General features: G+C 26.4%; 1 protein-coding gene across 4 annotated transcripts in view; it reads left to right on the plus strand.

Moving 5' to 3' along the window:
• LOC119662049 overlaps window positions 1–22,324 on the plus strand; it is a 72,514-nt gene that overhangs the window by 18,057 nt on the left and 32,133 nt on the right. The gene's annotated exons all lie outside the window — the stretch shown is intronic.

Below are 22,324 nucleotides of genomic sequence, written 5' to 3' on the forward strand. Positions count from 1 at the left end.
TGACGATGTTTCCTTCACCGACGTGTATGATCCGTGGGAGATATTTCATTTCTCCCCTACCACCCATATCTGAGAGGCTTTCCCCTATCCGCCACCTGGGGACGCGTTATCTAGGGATCTTGGGCTTCCCCCGAAGGACGAAGCGTGTTGATAGTGGCTTATAATGACAGGTGAGCAGTTAACTTACTGTTGACTTTCAAACAACTACCACATTACTCGCCAGGAACTTTGAGATATAAAAAGACTAAGTCCATCCCGTTGAATTTAGATAATTCAATGAATCTTTACCGACGAATAATTTGAAAAACTGTCAAAAGGTACTTTCCCAATGGCCTATTTCTTCTGCAGCCCAGAATCAGGCATTCAGATAGAAAATATTTAATTGTTTTCTTTTTCTATAAGTTTCTATAATTTCTACATTCTATTATTTAATTTTTTATTATTTATTATTATTTTCTAACGAAAACACATCTCTATTTGGCTTTACCATCTTAAATAAATCTTATACATGTAAATCAACTGTTTTATTTCACAAAACAACATTGTTGTTCTTGCAAATTTACCTTCTTTTAATATTTTATTCATGTTTACTCTTTGCATTTGACAACGAGAGAAGAAAAATAAAGTGATTAGTAAATATTATCTAGTTTGGTTGGAATATTTCTGGAGAAAGACTGTAAAAGTAGATATATCCATATATGCTATGCAAACATAATTATGTGTGTGTTAGTAATATTATAGGTTCTGTAAAATCAAAACTACTGAAATTTTTATGATTATTTTAACGAAAGTAAAGTGATTTTTTTTCTTTTTCTTATATGATTTTCTTGATTACAATTTTCCAAGTATTGCAGTTGTGAATTTTTCATACAATAAAATCTGTATAGCACTTTTTTCTACATAATTTGATATGCATATTTTTTTATAATTTTACTGCACTTTTTTTATATATCTGAAAAAAATATAATTTCCATTTCAGTTTTCATTTTCAGTTGAAATTCTGTAATGAAAATTCTCTTAGAAATCTTTTCAATAATAAATTGAATATTTTTTATTTAATTGTTTAAGCTGTTTCACGTAAGGGAACTATTTTAATGTACCAGAAAACACTTTTAGCGAAATTGTAATGTTTTTAATGAGTTTATATATATTAAAATCACATTAAACTATTTTTTAATATTAAAGTGTTGAGTGCAAGTAATTTTAAATTTAATTTCTCAAAAGAAAATAAAAAACTCAGTTTTATATTCTACGAAACGCACGTGCATTTTTTGGAATGAATTATCTCATTCTAAAAAATGCTATAATTTTTTATATATCCATAATATTTTCGTTGAAAAGGAAATTGATTCATATTTATGAAGAACACTCTTAGAACATTAGAACACTCGGTTCTAATGTTTCAATTTGAAAAAACGTCAGTTTATAACAGCTTAACTAATTTATGTAGCTGTGATTTATGCTACAGAAAGAAATTCTGATAAATACGTTCATAAATATATATATTTATTATTAAAATATCACTTGCCGTACTGGGGGTATGCAGATCTTAGATCAATCATCGAATAATCCGCAAAGCTTGTGAGGAATATATAAATTAGTCAAGCGAGGGAAGGAAGTAGGGCCTCTGTAGAAACCCCCCCAGCTGAGGAAGAGTAAAAGTGCCAAGTTGCACTAACCCGAAAAAAACCTCAACATAAGACGTGACTGTTTATAAAGACCAAAATTTTTTTTATTTAACACAAATTATTTTAGAGTTTATGCCGCTAGATGCGCAAATTTCTAACTAAGGGTGTTCTTATGACATATATCTAATCAGATGCATTAGAAACAGGTTTTCTTTTCAAAAATATGTTTCTTTTCATAGGACATAGAGTTCTTAACATATAAATATTTTACGAAAGACGAAAGAAACGAGAAAAAAAATATTTGAAAGTTATTTGAAGAATTCGAATAGACAATAAAAAGACAACAACAAAAGTTTTAGTTAATTTATTGAAAAAATTCTTGTATTTAATTATACGTTAATAATTATTTAAAACTGCAAGTACCAGGAATCGAACTCGTGCCCAGCCAAATTTAAAACTCATAGTCAGTGCTCATAACCAAACTGAACCAAAGCCGTACTTGACTTTATGTTCGCATATTTTTTCGGAGTTTTGTTAATTTGTTGTGAAAGTTTTTATTAACAAATTCATTTGCTGTGTTTATTTTAGAAAGAAATCAAAAACTAGCTGTAGAATAGTTGAATTAATTAATTATATTTTTGATTTTTATTTGGTAAATTTCAATAGAGGCATTGCTTGTAGAGGCATGATTTATATTATTCTTTCTTATGTTATATTCTTTCTTTCTGGGAACATAATACTGAGAAAACCATGCTAATGTTATTCCACGATTCGCACTGGCAAGATCTAAATTTTGTGAATATAAGTTATAATTTAACTTCAAATTTTTCAGGCGGAACTTTCTATTATATTTAATAGAAACTAGTATATTTCATTAAGAGGTTTTTCGAGGAGTAGTGAACTTTTTTTGTTAATTTTATTTCTATGCTTTTTTTTATTATTTTCAACTTTAGATTTTTTTCTATTTTTTTTCATTAATATTCTAGATAGTTATTCTTTCATATATTATTTTCAATTTTAATTTAAATAAAATTACTTAATTTTTTTTTTTGTTAATATTATTAAATCTATATTATTTATTCATTTTATTTCTATGTTATTTTTTTTATATTATTTTTAATTTTAGTTTTATTTTTCTGTTTTATTTTATTGATGTTATAAATAGTTTTTTTTCTTGTATTATTTTCAATTTTATTTTCAATAAAATTACAGTGGTCGTCCAGTATAACGAACGCTCGATATTACGAATTTTCGATATAACGAACACCCAAAATATTTACATTGATTGTTCTATATAACGAACGAAAAAAAAAATTCTGCTCCATATTACGAACAAAAAATTTTTTGTTTCTTATTCGTTTTTGTTTTATACAAATTATGTTTTTGAATATAATTTTACTATAAAACTAGCATTATTCAGCTTAGAATATGCATGTAATTGTCCGTTTTTTTTTTTTCTGAGAAAAATGCCTATATATGGCAAAATGCATATATGCAGGCGCCACTGATCTGTTGTTCACAAATTCAGTTTATCATATACGAAATACTATCCAATACTATCTAACTATTTATTGTTAGTGTGACATTAGTACATACGAAGTTAATAAATGGAATAATTGTGATAATACCATCGATGTCTCGGACGAGGATGATGGATCTGATGACGAAAATATAGAAGAAAATAATTTAGAAATTATTAAACATAAAGATGCCATAAATCATTTCGAAAAATGCATAAAGTGGGCGATTAACAATAATGAAACTTCAAAATTAGCTGTACTAAGAGAACTACAAGAAAAAGCTGTTCAGAAAAGTCTTGAGTGTATTAAAAAACAAACAAAAATTAATGATTTTTTTTACTCTACACTATGATTGAATGCGTCCTTTCTTATAAATAATTTTTGTAACAACCGAATAAAAAATACTTTCAAATAAATATATACTCGTACGTGTTTATAAGTTAATTTATTAACTCAAATATATGAAATCTCCTAAAAATAACCATATTGGTAGGTAAATGTATAACATTCGATATTACGAATTTTTCGATATAACGAACAAGGGGTGCAACATAAAATTCGTTATATTGGACGTCCACTGTACTTAGTTTTTTTGTTGTTAATATTATTTTAGTGTTTTTCTTGTTTTTTTTTTTTGTTTTTTGAGTTGAAACAAAAAACCCGTGTAAATAAGCAAAAACTATAAAAGTTAAATTTATGTTAAAAGGAAAACGCTTGTGGTACGTGCCTCTTTATGTGTGCAACATGGCGCACATGTTTCCGCTTCCGATGATGCTCCTCGTCATTTATTATTACGTACCCTCGTACACTCGTATACTCGTACCCTCGTATGATTTGAGTGCTTAGTGCTTTTTACATCATTTACGTGCAATTGTAGATTTTCTTGGCAGATTTTTTATGTGGTTTAGTTTTGATGCTATTCTGCTTATCTGAGGAAAAATTAAATTGAATTGAAAATGCTTTTTTTCTTCGTGCTCTATTTTCTGCTTCTTCTTTCTTATTCATCGTTTTATTCCATTCAGTACATCTGCATGATTTTATTATTGCCACTCTCGAACGCTACGCCATTTGATTTTGACTACAAAATGGTTCGGAGCCATGTATGCCATAAAAAAGTCACAATTTTACAACTGACAACGGCACTTAGTTAAGGAATCAGCAATTGCAGTTTGGCTCTGGCTCTGGCTTATTCGGAAAATATGGTTATGCCCTTGAGTGTGTCAGCGGAGCTCTAAAGCTCTAGAGCTGTAGAGCTGTAGAGCTGTACAGCAGTAGCGCTGTAGAGATAGTCTCATTCATATCATATAATTAGATAAGCACCGTTAAAAATGATTTCGCAAATTCTTTTTTTTGTTTTTTTTTTTTTGTCATTTTAGTTATATGAAAAGTCACTTTGATATTTCTTCAAGTTTTTTGCAATATTTTTTATTATCTGTAATTTTCTCTTATTAGACAAATAATGTCTTTATATTTTTAATATAAAATTTTTTTTTTGTTATTTGAAATTTTTCTAACCATTAATTTTTATTTCCAACTACTAGTAAAAAATCGCATAAAACTTAGTTGGGAAAAAAAAAGTAACCTTTCTTAGGTGAATTCTCACGAAGTGGCTTTCGTCATGTCATCCGGACATGATCGTAAACTTTTTTATTTGACTTACAACACAGCGAGGTTTTAGATACTAGATACAGAAGTAATCTCTTGATTACTGCTAGTATTTGTGGGCGTGGTAAACTTTTGCTGTAAACTCAACAAAATTTTGAACTATAAAAAAACTTTTTATTTGATCATTTTCTTTTGAGATAAAAACTAAAGTTTATATGTTGTTTGTTCAGTGTTCTTAGTGTTCTTTTACTGCTTATCTTTATAGTCCAAGTGTCAGTTAGTTTGTTGGTTTATCTTCAGTTTGTGTATATTTAAGTTTTTGAAATGGTTTCAATGATTAGGTAACGAAATTGGATTTTTTTTATTGTAAATTAAAAGAGTGCAGATAAAGCTACTTCACGACAACGGTTCACAAATTGTGTTAAAGTTTGGAAAAATAAAAAATATATTTAGAAATAAAAATGTTCGTTTTTTTGTCGCTCTATACTTCAACTATACTATTTTCTTGTATTATTTTTTTCTATAAAACAATAAAGCCGCTTTCTTTAATAAATTTCTGATTTTTTAGAGTAAGGCTCTTCTATTATATATCCCCAAAAACAATGAACACAGTTACATTGACCAAATACTAGTTTTTTGATATTAGATTCTTCAATAATGAAGCTTTACAAACAATTAATCCACCTTCTTTGACAATTTCCTAATTTTTTGGAATGAAACTCTTATATTATGAGCCTATAAAATCATTAGAGCCACTTTCTTTGATAATTGGTTCATTGTTTGTAATTAGACTCTCATATTATGAGCCTTCAAAAACAATGAAGCCTTTTTTTTGACAAATACTTGATTTTTTGGAATCAGGTTTTAGTATTATAAGCCCTCAAAAATAATAAACACAAATTCATCAAGTAAGCTCTTCAATTAAAAGCCCATAAAACCAATAAAACCACTTGCATTGACCAAGTACTAGTTTTTTGAAATCAGATTCTTCAATAAAGAGGTTTTATCAACAATAAAGTCACCTTTTTTGACAATTTGCTAATTTTTGGTAAATAGACTCTTTTAATATGAGCCTTCAAAAACGATAAAACCTATCCTTCACAAATTACAAGTTTTTTGAAATAAGGCTCTTGTATTGTGGGTCTTAAAAACATTAACGCCACCCCTTCCATTAATAAATTACTAGATTTTTGGAATTATACTTTTTTATTATGAGTTTTCAATAGAGCCACTTTCTTTGATAAATTCCTAGTTTTTTGGAATTAAGCTTTTAGATTATGAGTCTTCAAAAATAATAAAAACAATTCCAATGATAAATTATTTGTGGAAATTCGCTTTTTTGTTTTTGAAAATTTTCTCTTGTATATTGGAAAATACGAAAATTTTGTATATTTTATGCGTGCCACAAATTGCCGACCTGGTCTGGAATGGCAGAACTGGGCACAAAATGGATTTGAGGCACTAGAGAATAGTGTAAATTCTCGTTTTATCCCTATTGTAAGGTCTAAATTGAGACGCATTTCATACAAACCAATTTCAAAGCAATATTTACTAGGGTTGGAGGCACTCTCACTGATTTTTGGGAATATTGGTGGGAATATCAGTGTGTCTATATGGCAGAGTCTAACTTAAGATTCGCTTAATATGAGCACCCAGTGAGAGTGCTTCAGATCTACTTTGTGCCTATATTGCTGGATCTGACTTAAGATTTGTTTGATATGAAACAATCTGAATACGACATCTACTAGCTAAAATATAAGTTAATTAGTGCGAAGAAAGTGTTATCAAATTGGAAAAGAGAAGTATGCTTGCGTATAAAAAAATGACTTAGCTGTCATTCTGCTTGTATTAGAGAACCTTTTCAACTACTTATTTTTTTGTGAAATAATTCTATTTTTTTTTTTGCTGCTACCATTTTAAGTCTTTCACTTTTTACATTTATAACTGCTATTTTCTTTTTAAAACAAGCAATTTTCTGCATCATAATGAACTGCTTTAACTCAACTTTTGCATCATACATTGTAGTTAGAATTGTGAATATTTCTGGTATTTCATTTGAAATCAATTAAAAAGTTTTAACCTAACCAAAGTTAAAGTTCTAACTGCAAATGAGCGCCTTTTGTATTTGACCTGCATAAGGTCCTTTAAACGTTCTCAACTTGGAACATTCATTTGCATATAAATGGCAGGGAAACGAACTCATATACTGAAAGTATCTAACCTTGTGCATATACAGTAATTGATGATTAAATATCTTTCATTTATTTACATTCATATAAACATTCTACACTACCAATGTTAGTATGTATGGCGAATAATTTTGAGTCAAATATACTCTAATTGCCTTCTAATTCCTGCAAAATGTTAAATTTGTGTTTGTAAACCTGTTAATTAGTTTGTATTTAACTGATTTATGTGCAATTATTTAAATTTATGGTCAGGCAATCGATCAGTCCTATTGTTTGCATTACAATTATATAGTTATTGCCTACTTAAGCTGAATGATTCACACAGCACCTCTTTAATTACATGGAACATCATACTATATTGTTATGGATAATATGTTAAATAATACATAATACAAAATATAAATATTAATTGATTATTGGAAATCAAAGAATATAATAATCAAGTATATGAATTATGCAAATGGTTTTGGCTTTTATTTCAATAATAAATACTTTGTAAAGACTATTTCTTATATATTTAATGACGATTATTAAGTTTATTGGAAGCACAATAGTTTATAACATTCGCTAGCTATAATAAGTGCATACATGTATAATTATTATAAATACAGTAGAATCACGAAAATATGAAAAATATTAAGTTGAGGCTTCTATTATTTTAGTTGAGGCCTTTTATATATAAGACTTACACTATTGTGGATTCCTATGGGCGTTCGTTAAATTAGATATTTATTAAATCTTATCCTAATCTTATTATCCTATTATAATATATTAGTATAATTTGCTTAAGGTTAATGATAAATAAATAAACAAATAAGTAATTCATTTATTATGAAATATATAAAATTTTTAATGCAAATCAAATTCAAAATTTGCAAATTTTTATAGCATACATTTAGGCGACTGCAGCATATGTGTATCTGCATGTAACTTTGCATTTATTGTATAAAATATCTCAAAATTTCAACATTAATAACCGCAAATGTGTGGTAAAATATTTAGTGAAGTGTAAAAATATTTTAAATAACACAATTATATACTTCCGTTGATATTAAATACAAATATTTATTATTTTGTTTGTCGAGTGTAAATTTTTAATGAGAAATTATGTTAAGCATACGCCCTGTTGAACGGAGAATGAACTAAATAATCAAATTAATTATATTTAACTGTACGTATATAATACTGTCATTTTGTAATGGAATATATCTTATAATAAAACAAAATAAAATAAATAAGTCTCATAAAAAAAAATATATAAATTAACAATACAAAAATTCCATAATTATGATACTGTTATTTAGAATTTTAATATAACTTATAATATTATAAAACTAAAAAAATAAGTTAAAAAAAAAGTAATATTTACAATAAAAAAACCAAAATTAAAACAAAAATTGCATAATTTTCATACTAACATTTAGAAATTTAGTCTTATATCTTATAATGAAATTAACAAACTCAAGAACTCAAGAAAAATGTGCGAACATAAAAGTCAGTTGGTTAAGGAGCGCTGACTCTGAGCTTCAAATTTGGCAGTGCACGACTTCAATCCTTAGTAGTTGCAGTCTTAAAAAATTATCTACTTATAATTAAATACAAGAAATAATTTCGACACCACTGGCTGACCATACAGTTGTTTCGAATATTGCCAAATACCCATCATCAGTGCTCTTGGAAATAATTCTTGTATTTAATGATTCGTAAATAATTATTTTTGAGACTGCAAGTACCAGGAATCGAACTAAGGTCCTGCCAAATGTAAAGCTCAGCACACCTTAACCAACTGATCCAAAGCCGTACTTGGCTTTTTATGTTCGCATGTTTTTCATAGAGTTTTTTGTTACTTTTGCTATGAAAATTTTTTTCAAATGCTGTGTTTATATTAGAACGAAATCATAAACCAGCTGTAGAATAATTAAATTAATTAATTAATTATATTTTTATTTTTAATTGTTAAATTTCAATACTGTTCTGTTCGTAGAGGCATTAACTAATTATTAAAAATAAAATTAAACAAATTTAAACAATGCAAAAAAATGTTATAAAACGAAAATTAATTATGCAAAAAAAAAAATAAAAATCAAAGATGGCAGCAAAAAATAAAAAGTAAAAATTAGAAGCTATAGGAAAAATATTTCAAATAACTTTTTTTTTAAACAGAACGATTTTCCAAGCAATTTGAGCTTCTTTTAACAAGCACTTAATCCCATCATCATCCATCACAAACCCTAAGTGACACTAACACACGCTCAACATGCATACATGTGGCAATGTGGCATACATATCCAAAAACAACAAAAAAAACCAGATAAACTGATATTATTTTAAGCGATAAATAAAAGTTTTAAAGGCAAGTGTAAAATAAAAAAATAAGAAATGAAGAAAAAATATGTTTGAGTGCAACTGCTGTTTAAAAGGTCACTTCACAAATATACACACAAACAGAGAACAGAAAACAGAACTCAACTCAACTCAAATGTATATGTACTAAGTGTTGGCTTTTCATGTTTGCTTATACAAATACACAAATACACAAAAACAACAAGAACACTACGAGCAATAACAACGATAACGCCAAACTAAATAAACATTCAATAACAATGCTCACACACACACTCATATACTAACATATAGCAGCACACTCTATGCACACTCACTTATGTGCTGCCACACCTACACTATTTCCCACCGCACTTAACAAACATAACAAAAATTCAGCAACCAAAGGCAATGTCCCTTTTTTTTTATTTTGTATTTTATTTGTTTTTTTTCTCATACATAATTTTTTTTTTGTTATTTGTATTTTATTTTATTGCTTTTTATTTGCCTATGAGCCTATGTCAACTCTTTAAGTTTATGTGCTTCTTCATATTTTTCTAGTAGTTTTTTCGTAATTATCTCATGTGGCTGTTGTTTCTGTAAACTGCGGATAACGCACTCTGCATGTTTTCTTATTTATTTTATTTCTTTTAATGCATTATTCATTTTTTTTTTCAATTATTTTTTTTGTTTTTTTTTTGTGTGTTCCTTTGTTTTTGTCTGCGTTGTTAGGTTTCGGCACAAAAAATTATTTCGCTTTTTTATATTTTGGTTTTTTTAATGTTATTTTATTTTTTTTTTTTTTTTTTTTTTTTTTTTGGCATTGTCAAATACATGCCCATATTGTTATGTCTGTCAGTTGTTTTCCTTTTCCTTTCCTTTGCCTTTTTTGTTATTGTTGTTTTTGTTGTTATCCCTGCTGTTACTGTGTTGCTGTGTTATTCTTGTTGTTGTTGATGTTGTTGTTGTTGGTTTCGGTGTATTTGCTTTGGTTGCTTTTCTCCTGGTTGTTATTATTATTATTATTTATACAGAGGGTACGCTTTTTAAATTCCCATATGACATTTAAAAACCTATTTTTATGCTTGAATTTTTTACTTTTAAAAAATTTAATACTTTGAGCACACACATGCAAGTGTGTGTGTGTGTGTGTGTGTGTGTGTGTGTGTGTGTGTGTGTGTGTGTTTGTATTTGTGTGTTTGCCTTATGGTGCACATATATTTCTAAGTTTGCGTATTGTTTTGCTGTGCCGCCTTATAATATTTCAAGTCTGTCTGTCCTCTTGAAAGTGACATCATTTCAAATGCTTACAAAAGTTTTTTTCCTTTTTTTCTTTTTTTTCCTTCAGTGATAATTTTTTTTATTTTGTTTTAATTTCCTTATTCCCATTTTTTTTTGTTTTGTTTATTTTATTTTATTTGTATGGAAACCGCAGTAAGCAAGAAAGCCATGGCGTCAAAAAGGATAAAAATTTTCTAGTGCATTGAAATGTTAAATGATTATGCGAGAAATAAATATAAAAAGATTATACATTGATGCCTATGATTATTTATATTGCCTTTGTATGTGTGTGTGTGTATGTGTGTGTGAGTATAATTTTTTTTTATATTATATTCTTATTAAAACACCCAGCAAACATTTGGAAATGATAGCATTCATCATATAAAGAAAGCTTAAGCTCTTTAAGAATAATGGTTTAATTTGAAATTCTTTCTTAATTTAAATTCTTTAGATCCTATAATAAGAACTCTACTTCAAATAGTAGAGATTATAGGTTTAGAGTTCAATTACAGAATCCATCTGTTCATATGTTATAGAACTAAAGAGCTCGGCGTGCTCCTCTAATTTTAAGAAAATACAGTGAGTAGAAAATAAGCTATTAGACAAATTACCAGGTACTACGTGGTATCCTAAAAATGTACATATCATCCACAACGATATTGGAATTATAAAAATTATTAATAAGATAGCTATATACTGCCATAAAGTTATTTACTTAGAATAACAACCCGATTACCGGGTAACTCAATAACTTGAGTTAGTGCATCCCAGTTACTGGTGAGATAACTGGAGAAGGCACACTCTCCATGCGTCCCAGTTACTGCTGAGATAGCTATATACTGCCAAAACTTACTTACTTTTTTTGCTATAAAAACCCGTTATTTGGTTTCTGCCTGACGCAACATACCTCTAAACCCTCTAACTTTTAAAAATAGCTTCTTTGTCATTATAAGAAAGCGTAGCTTTTTCGGCAACGCTAATTGAAAATAATAATTATTTCGATTATTATTACAACAAAAAAAATTATTAACTAATCACTTTAAATGTATCAAATCTTTAAGTAGTTTTCTTTCTGTCATTTATCCGCCAATTTTTAATACCAGACCTCAATGCAATTTTAATATTTTGCCTGCTGGGATTACTTTTTTTTCACTGAAATGGCAATTTTTATGGCTTTAAGTCTAAAAGCCGCTTTTTGTATGAACTTTCAATTAATTTCGGATTTATTGCCGGAAAAGCGTTTAATGTATAAAACAGCAGAAATTGCTTTTAATTCAATAAAAATATTAATAAATTATGTGCTCGCATAATTTGCTTATATCCTTATGGTAACATATTGAATACGCAATTTTTTTTTTTTTTTTATTATTTTATTTCATTTTTCAAATCAAATTTAATTTTTTTATTAAATTTCGTTTTCGTTTTTTTGTTTTTGTTTTTTTTTTTGTTTTTTTTTTTTTTTTTTTTTTTTTTTTGTTTTTTTTTTTTGGTACATGCTGCTTTATATTTACTTACAGTGTCAGTCAGTTTGGATGGGAGAAAGTATGTTGTGTGTTGTAAATAATATCATTAAATGGATTTTAATCACATATTTAATAGGTTAGGTTAGGTATCAAATAACAAGGCAAAAATATTTTTGCCTTATTATTAAAACATCTGTTGAACTAAGGTCTTACAGACTTTGCCATTCTATGTCACTGTGATAGTCTTGTTAGACTCATACTTTGGTACTTATTAACTACATAGATCCACTTATAACCGAATAAGGCAACATCTTTCAAAAGGACGTAATGGCATTTTTAACTGCTACGCACCTATAGAACTAAAGTGGGTTTGTCACAATAATCTTCAAAAGATGCAGTGACGAGTTGACATAGTGCCCAAACCTTTCAAAATTCATTCATCAATCTATTTCAAGAAAAGTTCTCCGAACAGTAGTTTATAAATTTTAAGCGATATGCCATTCTGGAGAGGCATTTTAAATTGATTCTAGCCATAAGAAAATCGCTTAAGAGTTTGAACTAGATAGAACTCTAGCACTTTACTAGTTATATATAGAAGATTAGGTCAAGCTTTGGTTTTACAACTATGCTAACCGTGCAACCATGCGTTGGTTGGAGTCTTCTTTTAAAGAAGACTCAAATAAATTATGTTAGATTGTTAATTTTTCTGTGTATATGATTTGTTGATTCCGAATACTTTGTAGATTGAATAAGAACTCACTCTATACTCTTAATATACTAATACATTTGCATTTGTTTTTGACTCCTATTAAGTGTAGACAAATTCAACAATAGATTAAACTAAGGAGTCCCCTAATTGTGGTATTCAATATGAAAAATGTTTATTTACCCGAGAAAATAAATTTAGCAATATTTTGCACATATGAAGAACTACAACACTTCCAATTTGCACCCTTCATAATTTTCTCATAATACCACCCTCTATCCACTATAGCCACTATCCACCACTACTGAAGTCACTGAATACGCCAAGCGTATTCAAAAATATGTACATAATTTAATAACAAGAAATAGTAAAATACTCAACATTACAGCTGAAATAAAATGGAGTAATAAGTTAAGCACAAGGACACATACGCCAGCACTCAGTCTCTGGGTTTAGTCTCAGGACTCGCAGGAAATAAGTGTCCTGCTGCGTATGAGTGTTGTGTGGATATGTGAATATGTGGATGTGCCGTTCATTGTTTGTTATTTTGTATGTTTATGTTTATGTTTTGTTAAATTTTGTTGATTTTTATATTTAAAATGTTTTCCTTCCTTCCCTTCCTGTATGCTTTACTTCACTTACTTTACATACCAGTGCACATTTATCCTTAATGTGTTTATATTTGCGCTGTAAACTGTCAATCTTTCGCACTTTCCTTGCCGATTTCTGCTTCTATTAACTTTCTGTTTATTGTTATTATTATTAGTGAGCAAAAAATTCTTTAATATATTCTACTATATTATTAAAAATACCTAAGAGAATAAAGATAAAAACTTTTTTATGCGTTGTTGCTTATTATTTAAATTATTCACTTTTTCTGGAATTTTTTTTATTTATTTTCGTAGACATGTGAATTTGTTGGTAACACTAAAGTAATTTGGGAAATAGGAAAGTAATTTTTCATTTATGTTTATATTATATTTTATTTTTATTTAAATTTAAATTTAAGACATAATTTTTCTGCACACTACTTTCAAATTTATTAATATACTTATGTTTTATTGAATTGCTATCAAAACATATCGATCGGTATTTGACTTCATCAAATCGATAAATAAAAATAGACGTGTCGCTGTAATTTTTTAAATTAAATAGAGTTTTTGTTGTTATCTTTTCATTTTTATTCAAACCCTTCTAACTTTTAAATAGTTTATTTTCATCATAAAAAAAAATAACATTAATAAAGTAAATTTATTTTTCATGTTATTTTTTTCTTGCCGATAGTGACACGTCTTTATGACGAAAATGAACTATGTAAAAGTTCGACGGATTCGAATAGCAAAGAAAATACAAGAACAAAAAGTTAATTTATTGAAATTTGGCTGACGATACAACGCTATTTCGAGTATTGCCAAGTACTCATCATCAGTGGTCTTAGGAAATATTCGAAATTATTTTTAATTAGTTTATAATCCATATATAATTTCTTTGGACTGCAAGTGCCACGCTTAGAACTTTTTTTTTTTCTTTCGACAAACTAATGAAAATTATCAGCTCTTTGAACTCTTTGTTGAACAGTTTGAGCTCTTACCAATTACGGAATTCTAATTTATGTTTATTTATCATAATATTTTAATAAAAATTCAACAAATCTTAATACAGTAGCTAAGTCAAAGACGACAGGACCTACTTAAAACAAATCTAGTACTTCACACTTACTGCAGATGAAAGAGGGAAGCATCTACAATAATATACCATATTTTCTCGTGAGATACTGAATTTTAAGAATTCAGCTGTACTGAAGTAGTCTCATCGCAATCTTTTGTAGATAGCGTTTGATATTATTTAAAAAAAAAACCTTCGAACTTCTGTTGTATCACAGTTTATATTTATTCCGATCCAGATTATAATCATACAGATGAAATTTCAACTTCAACCTACTCACTCACTCAATATATTCAAAATAGAAATCAAATATATACTTGAGTTCATAAAAATGTTCACCGGGTTATAAACTACTCAGCCCTTTCTATGAAACAGTTTTTCTTATAAAATTTTGTTATTTTAGTAATTGAAAAAATAAATTGTAATATATTAGTTCTAGAATATATATACGTGATCCAAAGCAAAAATTTGTATTATTTTTTGAAAAGGATATATTTTCTCTTTTACAAAAACAATGCTCTTATTTTACATACTCTTTTATTTTAATTTTCTACTCAAAGGAATTTGACTCAAATTTTATGTTATTAACAGTTATCGTAACAGTGCGCAAGAGTGCTTAAGGCAATTATTAAAAATATCCACCAGTTGATAGTTTGTCTTATATTCTTAAAATTAAAAAATAAATTTATAAAAAATTAATATTTTAAACAGTATTTTGAGGAGAATTTTAAGTAAATTATTTATAAATAGTTTTTAATAAAGTTTCATTTTAATTTTTAATAAATTTTGTCTTCAACAAAAAATTTTTTAACTTGTTTTAAATTTTATTATTTGAAAATGTTTTTATTTATTTTATTTAAATAATTTTTTAAATTATTAATAAGTGATAATTTGTGTAACTTTCATTTCGATTTTTTATGAATTTAGTCTGTAAGAAATAATTATTGAATTTTTATTATTTAAAAATAATTTTATTTAATTTATTTTAATTAAATAATTAAATAAATAAACAAATAATTTATTTAAAATAATTATAAAATAAGTAAATAACTTAATTAATTTTATTAAATAAATAATTTATTATTTTTGTTTCGACAAAAAAATTTTTATTTTAATTATTTAAATACATTTTTATTTATCTTATTTTAAATAATTTATTCAATTATTAATAAATAATAATTTATATAAATTTATATATAAATTTTGTCTTCAACAAATTTTTGTGTCAATTTTCAATAACATATTTAATATAATAATTTATAACAATTCAATAATAATATATACAACAACAACAAAATTGCTTAAACACGATTTTAGGTGCGTGACAGAGCCACATTTTATCACTTTATTTATTTCTTAAATTAAGTTTCTTTAATTTTTAGCCGAAATAATGTTTTCATTATTATTTGCTTTTTTTAATTTATTTTTTCCATGTTTATATTTTAGCAATAAAAATTACAGTTACGCATTAACCAAAATTAAATAATAAACAACAGCGCAACTTTAACACACTGCACATATCCTTACGCTTTAACATTTTGATATTACTGCATTTAACAGCATAACTGTTAATAACTGTTAATAACTAAAATACTAAACGTCTTGCGCAAAATTTCACAACTCACCACCAATAACAATTCAAACCAGCAGACATCAATACCACACGCAGAGTCGACCTTAACACAGACAGGACACAACATTTAACAGTAGTAAGAATGCTGCGTACAAGAATTTTAACAGTTCAATTAACAGCATCAACAGCAGCAGCAACAGTCAGCAACGATAGCAGCAGCATATACATGTAGTTATGAATATTACCACGGAGGCACTTCTTCAGCATCAATGTTGATGCCGCAAACTCAGTTGTTGTTGGACTGCAAGAGTGTAAAGTTTATATCTTTGTAAAGTACGCAATAAAAACCAAAACAAAAAAGTACTGAAATATAAGTTTCAGCTTAAGCCAAAGAACAGCCGAAACTAAAGTGAAACATTCACAAAACCGAAGTTGTATTGTTTGAGCCAAGTGAGTTTTTTTTTTTTTTGGTTTTTTTTTTGTGAGCGCCAAATGTGAGTGTATGATTGGTGGTTGCGCTGTTGTTGATGGTAATGATGGTGGTGGTGGTAGTGTTGGTGTTGGTGGTAGTGACAGAGTGTTGCTTCTGTAAGTGTGTTAAGTGAATAAGAAGCAAAACAGACAATAGCAGAGCATTAACCGTACGGTACGGCAGGAACAGCACCAAACATAACAAAGCATTTGCATTGTGTGTAGTGTAGTGTAATGTAGTATAGTGTATAGTATGTAGTGTGTGCAGTATGCAGTGTGTGTAGTTATTTCTTGGGATGGGTAATTATAGTAATTTGAACGGGTAGTAATATAAACATTGCATATGCGGCATTTAACAAACATGTCACAGAATGTTTGTTTCATGTGATAATTTTTTTAGTTTTTTTTTAATTATTTTACTTTATTTTATTATTACTATTATTTTTATTATAATTATTTTTATTATTATTATTGTTATTATTATTATTAGTATTGCAATACTTTTATTTTTTTTTTGTTTTTTGTATATTTACTACTACATTATATTTGTATGAAAGTTATATTTGCTACATAATTGGGGACACACATAAGGAGTTAACATTGCAGAGTATCATGAAAGTCCTTACTTCTGTGACTGTTAATTAGAATGTTATTCGTATAATTTTTTTTTCTTTTATTCCTCATTTATTTTTTAATTATCACACATAATATTAGTTGGCTTATATATGTGTGTGTGTGTGTGTGTGTGTGTATGGGCTATGTCCACTTTTATAGTATAATTGTCAGTCGCTCGGACACACATATACATTCGTTTGAGTATTGGGAACATGTATGCATGTGTTGCATGTGTAATTATGCGTGCATATGTGTTTATATTGCACTTTCTACTTAAGCAATCACACAAAGAAAATCCCATATAAACACAGTGACAAGTTGGTTAATGCAGATAGGCGTAATTTATCAGGCGTTGCCAACTGTTTGATGTGTTACACATATTTAAATTTTCTTTTAAATATTTTAATATTATAATTATAGCATTAAAGAAAAATCTATATAATCACGTAATAACAAATTATTTATTATATATAAAATATATTCAAAAAAAAATATAGCCTCGCCCGTGCGAATCGTGGAGTAACATTAGCATGACTTTCTCCGTATTAGGTTACTAGATTAGGTTCTATAAAGTACAAAATAAGACATGCAACAAATAATGCCTCTACAAACAATGCCTTTATTGAAATTTAATAATCAAAAATTAAAAATATAATTATTGAATTCAATAATTCTTTAGCTGATTTATGATTTCATTCTAATATAAACACAGCAAGTGAAATTGTTAATAAAACTTTCACAACAAATTAATAAGACTCTAGAAAAAAGTGCGAACATAAAGTCAAGTACGGCTTTGGGTCAGTTGGTTAAGGAGCGCTGACTCTGAGCTTCAAATATGGCAGAGCACGAGTTAAATTCCGGGTACTTACAATCTCAAGAAAATTATTTTTGATTAATTAAATACAAAAATTATTTCCAAGACCACTGATGATGGATATTTGGTAATATTTGAGACAGCCAAAAATTTAATTAATTAGAATAATAGTTCTAATATTAGTGTTTTTATAGATCACTACTTGTCGAAAAATCTTTACAATTTCTTTATAATATAATCACAAGCTCATATTTTAATATTATTAAAAATATTTAAATACAAAAATTAGTACAATTATTAAAAAACAATATTAATTATTATAATAATTTTATTTTTTTCATACTTATAACTACTATTCATAGAAGCTCTCCATTAAAAAAATAGTTTCTATTAAGAAAATAGTTTCTTTTGTCCAAATGGATTTTAAAATCAGATTTAATAATTATAGTTATATACAAACAAAAAAAAACAATAATTTATATTATTATTTCATTGTTTTAACAAAAAAATAAGTTATTATAGTTTATAAAAATCAATTGAATGGTACAGAAAACCTCTTAAAACCTCTTAAAACTAAAGACCTAAGGTAACATAATGACTTGTGCACAGTAAAGGCGTTCTATAATCAAATCACAACCGAAACCTATGACGTACATATAAGTAAATAAAAAAATTTATTTTGGTTTTATTTAACATAATTTATTACTGCTTACATTATATTTACTTTATTCTAATTTTTTTTTTGTATTACAAATTTTCCCTCGTACAATACAAATCCTCATACATTACACTTCTTCGTCATCATCTAACATATGCCGCTGATTTTTGTGCTTTAATATCCTTTTTAAGAATTTTGCCTTTTATTTTTCTTTTATTATCTCTGCCTCTATATATCTTCTTTGTGTTACATTTTATTTTTATTTTCTTCCGAATATTTTATAGTTTATTAGCCCATTCACAAGTTTTTTATGAAATTTTCTTTTTATTTATTTTTTTTTTTTTTGTCGGTGACAGTATAAATCCTGTTGTGTGTATTACATGTCAGAATTTTTGGAACATATTTTATATTTATAAATTATTTGTATGCATTTTTAATATAAAATAAAATATAGATATTTAATTTGAACATATTTTATTCATAGAAAATAAAATTACGTTCCCTTCGAATTTTTTTTATAAATTTTCTTGTCACAAATTTAAGTTTTAGTTTACATTTAATAAATATTTTTTAAATAAGTCATATTATTAAATATATTATCATATTTTTATAATAATTTTTATACTATTTTTTTACTATTTTTATACTATTTTAACATTAAGAAAATTTTATCTCTTCTACGTAAGTAATTTTTATATAGTACTAGATTCCTGGCTTAATTAATTCTTATAGCGTGTTAGCACTGAAATAAAAAAAAAGTGTTTTAATACTATCTATATAGTATTAGATTGAATTTGTATTATCATTTTTGAATTATTGACGATATCTATGGAGAAAAGGTTTCGAAACCATGTGAGTTGACTTTTGGTCAAAAAAATATTATGAGAGTATAAATCTAAATGTATATTTAAGAACACTTTAAACGAAATTATATAAATATATTAATAACAAACAAAAAGAAAAGTTCGCCCAATATATCTACTTATGCCTTTATAATTATTAGAAAACGGAAGTTTGAAGATATGAGACCTTGAACCAAGATATAGTATTAGATGTTACAATAACAAATTATTGTTAGATTCGCAAAATAAATTGTTATTATTATCTTATCATAGTTTTCCAATACTCATTTTTGTTTTCATATAAACATTAATTGCCATCAAACCCATATAAAAAGAGTGCTACAATAGTATCTTACACCTATCAACCCAATATCAACCTAATATGATGCCATATAAAGATTTTATAGCACTCTCAATGAATTCAAAAACTTTCTGCTTAGGATTACATCTACTTTCAACCGGCAAGCAAATTTGTTGCTGTTATGAAGCATGTTCTAGCACTTTTTAATATTATTTATAATTTCAAATATTTTCTGAGTTACTGACATTTTTTTTTTGGATTTTAACTTCTTTATATAATTTTTATTTTTATTTATTATTTACAATATTTTTTTTTAAATATTTATTTTGCATTATTCTTATATATTTTTAATATTTTTTATTTTGTTTACCTATAATTGTTATGGAAATTAAATATATTTTTATTAAGAAAATCTTGATTTAATTAATTTTGGGTGCCACCTTTTAATATTCTGCATATTTTCTTTAACAAGGACACAACAATAATATAGTTCCTAGCTTAATCCTACAGAAAAGTTTTTCATAGTAAGGACATTTTTTATTTTTTTTTGTGTTTCGTTGAAGATTTTGTAACAAAAGAAAGCTTTATTTAAGATCTACGAATACATATAATTCTGAATCCCTCTTGCACTTTGCCTTTATTAAAACACGACGAAGGAGCAACTTTTTCACTTTTGTGCTGATTTTCTTAATTAAGTTTCTTTTCACTTTGTGTATCTTTAAGAAAAGATTTTCAATGCATCTGTCACTAAAAGGATAAAAAATATTTAACATCGGTTTTGTATAAAATGATTATACTTCACAGTGATAATAGTGATATACTTACTTTGTGCCTGTCATAAGAATAAAAAGCGTCAGCCTAAAGTCAAAATATGTATAAAAAATTCCTTTAAAAATATAAAGAGCGTAAAAAAGTGCTTCTAGACAGCATATTAATTTTCTTTAAAAATTGATTTTATGAAATTTAAAAGCGATTATTATAATATATACAATAAAGTATTAATTTACGTAAGTAATTTTGAAATGTAGTAACACAAAACAAAACACATATTTTTTTTTTTAGTTTTAATTATTATAAAATACTTTACAATAAAAAGCACGATATAGCAAAGTTTTTAATAAGATATATATGCTTACAGATGTACTAAGTACTCTACCTCGATTGGTTTGCTTATAAAGCTCCTCTTTTATATATTATAGAAGAAACAATATTTTTGTTTCCTCCGCCGCGGTAACATTTAACATAAAAAATTTTATTGCATATTTATAGGAGCAAAAAAACTGTTTGTTTTATTTTGCAGTAAAGTTATAAGTCAGGGAGAGGGCAATATTTGTGAGATATATAAATTGTAATAAAAAGTCAGTTTAAGTTTGCTACAAAAAACTGAAATTAACTCTCTATGAAATAATTTTTATATATATTATCGTATTATTAAATCTCTTTGAGTTTTAAAAAAAATATTATAAATCAGACACAAAAAATATTATTGAATTGAATTGAATTAAACATTATTGTTATATATTGCATTATATTATTATATAGCATTATAATAATAATTATTATTATTATTACATCACTCAGGATTATTGTGCATTTAAAATGGTCTACGAAGTAGACCGAAATATCTGTAATACAAATAGTTTTTCATAAATATTAATATAAAATTAAATATTTAACACAAATTTATAAGTGTAATTTTTATGTAAAAAAACATTTTTAATTTTTATGTGTTAAATTAACGATCTAAGCGCTGTAGTAGTTTGAGAAAACGTTTTATTACATTACATTATAGTATTTTTTTTTTTTTTTGGATTTAAGTCGTAGAGAAAGTATAAATATTTATTTATAGTAATTTTATTAAGTTCTGATTTAATTCAAAATATTTTTTCTAGTTATATAAAAATAAAAATAGTGTAAAAGAATAACTTAAAAAATAATTTTGAGCCACAAGTTGATTTAACTTTTTTTTAATGTTCTAAAAAGTAAGGAAGGTTTAAAGAAATTAACTGAAAATTTTTTTTTCAAACTACAATTTGTCTTCTCCGAGATCGATAAGATCGATGAAGAAGATCGATAAATAGGGAAACTAACAAATCATTCAGCGAGTTTAGAGCTTAGAGTGTCTAGAAAGGATAATATGTCTAGAAAGGATATAATTAGTAGAACAATCATAATATAATACAATTTTTCTGAAATATGTTGTCCCAGTTAAAAAGCAAAAATAATACCGAAGAATTGTTTAAAAATATTTTTTCTCATAACATTAGATTTTTAATATTTTATTCTATAATTTTATCAATATTTTTTATATATTGTATATTACCATTTTCATATATCAGCTTTATTTTATGAAAGATTTTTTAGTACATCAAATTAACCAAAATGAGTTAATTTATTAGTGGCTTTTTGGCGGCCTTTCAAGGCACTTAACCAGGTATTTTTCTCAGGCGTTATTATAAACTGACTATGAATTTTGACCCCATTTCAAGGTTTACGTTTTTACATCTGTTCCTTTTAAAATAATACAAATAATTATTATTTTTTTACTTCCTATTTTTTTTTATTTTTTTTATTATTGTTGAAGGAAAGTATATTGCCTTTAAATAAGTGTAATTACTAAGAAAAACAACGATTTTTGTAGTTTTAACAGAAATCCTTGATTAAAAACTTT

This window comes from Teleopsis dalmanni, chromosome X (genome assembly GCF_002237135.1).
Source record: "Teleopsis dalmanni isolate 2A chromosome X, ASM223713v2, whole genome shotgun sequence".
NCBI classification, from domain to species: Eukaryota; Metazoa; Arthropoda; class Insecta; order Diptera; family Diopsidae; genus Teleopsis; species Teleopsis dalmanni.